The following is a 3,771-nucleotide window of genomic DNA, read 5'->3' as shown; positions in this document are numbered from 1 at the left end:
ATTCGCACTTTGCGAATCAGTGCATGCATACCTAGACGCTGCATCTCTGAGTACTCGTGAGCGGCCTTGCCACTGGTGGCGCCTCGAAATAGGATAGATGTGTTTTGTCCCAAAATGCAAGTAGGAGTATCGGAAGCTTGTGCAGAGCGTGTGTTGCTTTTCAAGGCTCCGCGTGAACCAGAGCTCTTGGATAAATGGCGAAAGGCAATTTCGAGAGTTGGCAGAGTCATGCAGCCTACTGACCATGTGTGCGCGAAGCGTTTCCCGGAAGAAGCGATATTTGCCAAATATCATGCAGAATACAAGGGACAGGACCCGTTGCACGCACCAAAGAAACCTGGGTTCAGCTAGGATGCTGTACCTGCCATTTTAGTGGGGCTGCCCAAAATACCTGACCGCGGTCATCGAAAAAACCAGGAAAGCTCTGCGAAAACGACTGCCTCTACTGCCAACTTTTCGGAAGCGATGGGGGACAAAAGGTTCAACTACATATGAAGTGCGTGACACGACCGCTGAAAGTACGCCAAATTTATTGCGCGTGGAGACAGCGACTCCAGAGCATGGCGATGATGAATGAACAGGCACGCATGCAAAATGCAGCGCCTCGACTTCAGCAGCGATGGGCCTCCTTCACGTGAAGAGGAGGATGCTTCACAACACGACATTGAAACTGTACGTGGTATATTGAAACTGTAGTATAGTTCATGGGATATACTAGTTCACTGTATTCATGGCACTGCGGCCGAACGCTCGCTAAACCTTTCTAAAACCAAGGAGGTTACGCCCAGCGAGTATAACGTAGCAACCTTTTCCTGTCAGATAGTGCTCAATGTACATGCCAATGGCTGCTAATGGGAAATGAGAGACAGGAGAATTCGGTTTTTACTTTCTTGCGCTTCGTATCTACTTCCCACCTTTAACCACCTCGAGTTCGTGGTCTATACTAGTTCATTGTATTCATGGCATTGTGGCTCAACGCTCGCTAAACCTTTCTAAGGTTACACCCAGCGAGTATAACGTAGCAACCCTTTTTTGTCAAATAGTGCTCAATGTACATGCCAATGGCTGCTAATGGGGATCGCAGCGTGCGCGTTAACTAAAAGCCGAATGATCCTGTTTCTCATTCCCCATTAGCAGCCATTGGAATGTACATTGAGCACTATTTTTTATTGTTCAACAACGCACAGAAGAAGTCTCTCACCGGCACCACCTTGGAGGTCAAAATGTGACAATTGTTACACACTACGACTACGAGGGACGAACGGGTGTCGCTATAAGGAGCTTCGCTCCTAAAAGGGAGGCGTGCGCCTTCATGGATGGGCGCATCGCGTGCCATGCTGGCCCTGCCATTTGCTCCCGAGGGAGCGCGTGTGTTCCATTGGTAGATTCCCTTCTGTTGCCCTTCGCCAGAGTGGAGTGCTCCGGCAGCAGAATTCGTCGGCCACTCCTATCTGCCAAGCGATCTCGAAGCGTTCTGAGCTCCGCGCGTGACGCAATTTATAGGACAGTAATGGGTTTCTTTTCTTTACGTTTCAAATGTTACAAAACCTCTGATAAAAGTCATACGGGACGACTCAGACACTTATGGAATAGCCTAATGAGAATTAGTTTGATTGGCAATTCATTGATACACGCTTGCAAAAAGAACAAACGCAGTTATTGCATTCTTGAGGGCTATGCGCAGTTGGAACTGATAAAAAAAGGGTCTATACCTCTGCACTTGCAACAATGGCAGGCAAATCGGCATGCGTGAGGATCATTTCAATCGTTTTTCGTGAGGTTACTTGGTGAACATTTAGCGGGACGGCTCTCCCATAATTGAGTACGAAGTACTCGAAATCGTTAAACATTTTTTTTTAAAAACGCAATTGTGAAGCCCACGGGACGGCTTTACGCTCTCCCCTCGTAAAGTACCAAGTACTCAAAATCGTTAACCACGATATCTGAACCTGATTCTGATGCAGTAAGAAGTCGTTCCTGTTTGGAATGGTCGGTTAACTGGGATAGATTATCGCTCTACCAAAACCGAGTACTAGTAGTGCTCTAAGGCGTTCTCAATTCATTTGAAACACGCCCCTTGTTCTGTTAAGGACCCTGCACGACGGCTTAGAGCTCTCCCGTGGTAGAGTACAAGTGCCCTGAATTGTTAACCCCTTCCTCTAAGCACACCTTGTGTGCGGTTGCACTGTCTCGCGTCGGCTCACTGCTATCTCGCTGTATTTATATTTTAACTTCATCAGCCATTTTAAGACGAAGCCTTGAAGTGCCTCACCAAAAGGGAAATCCAGTCGTCAGCGTCCCGTGGCGTCGGGGACGAATGATGAAAAAATTGGCAGATCCCACCTACAGTGGGAATCGATGATATGCGAAGCACGAATGAGGAAGGTTGATATGCCATTTTAAAATCGGTACAACGTTACGAGGTGGAGGTAAATTATGCCGTACACGACTTCCGTGTCATGATTATCATGTTTGGATGTGTCGTTAACCTTCGTCATCTATTCACGTCATGTGATACCAAATTTGGTATATGTGGAGCTAGCGAAACGACCATGAACACGCTATGAGCGGGGTATGTTGTCATGTTCTTACATGACACGCGTGTCTGGATTATCATATTTGCACCAGTCATACACTCTCGTCATCCATTGACGTCACGTAACACCAAATTTGGTATATGTGGAGCTAGCAGAACACTCGCTAGATTCCGTCCCGACCGGTTGTGCCCTCGCGATCTCCGACGTCAGCGTAGCTCTTACCTACTGGACTTGCCCTACGCCATCTCCTGACGCCGACAAGAGCTCTCGCAAGTGGTGCCCCGTCCTCGGACTTCTGTGACCGAGTTTCCATCTTTCCTATCTCTCCTATCCACTCGATATGTCCTCGCTCGCTGGCTTAGCGCATCTCTGTTTCTCTACACCTTTATTCTTATCCTTTTAATCCCTCGTCGCCCCCATCCCCTGTGAGCTACTGTTGAGGTGTCGCACCGTGATGCAGACAATTACGGTGCTCACTTTTCTCTTCTTTTCCCTCTCTTAGATCCACTTCAGCTAGCAGACCGGCCGCCAGCGCAACATGAGTGTGGCATGTAGGCATGTTACATGACACGCATGTCGTGATTATCATGTTTGTATGTGTCATTTATCTATGTCGTCCGTTCGCGTGGCGTATTACCGAGTTTGGTACACGTGAAGCCATCGAAATGGCCGCGAGCACATCATGAGCGTAGCATGTAGTCATGTTGTTACATGACACGCATTTCATAATTATCATGTTTGCACCAGTCACATACCTTCGTCATCCATTCACGTACCGCAATAGCAATTTCGGTATAAGGGAAGCTAGCGAAACGGCCGCCGGTGCATTATGAGCGTGGCATGTAGTCATGTTGTTACATGACACGCATCTCATGATTATCATGTTTGCACCAGTCACATACCTTGGTCATACATTCGCGTGCCGCAATACGAAATTTGGTATATGTGACGCTAGCGAAACGGTGGCGAGTGCATCATGAGCGTGGCATGTAGTCGTGTTGTTACATGACACGCACGTCATGATTTTTGTGTGAGGGTCTGTCGCTTGTGTTCGCCATGTAATCATGTCATACCATACCAGTTTTGCAACATGTCATGTAAAGGAAGCTACCATAAGAGCTGCAGGACCATGAAGTGTAAATCATGACATTCATGGTATACATGTCATGATTTTTATGTTATGACTAGAGTCGAATATGTTCTTCACACAGTCATGTTATGCCATACCAAGTTT

Source organism: Rhipicephalus microplus, chromosome 6, assembly GCF_043290135.1.
Source record: "Rhipicephalus microplus isolate Deutch F79 chromosome 6, USDA_Rmic, whole genome shotgun sequence".
In the NCBI taxonomy this organism is placed as follows: domain Eukaryota; kingdom Metazoa; phylum Arthropoda; class Arachnida; order Ixodida; family Ixodidae; genus Rhipicephalus; species Rhipicephalus microplus.
Note: the sequence above shows the minus strand (reverse complement) of the source record.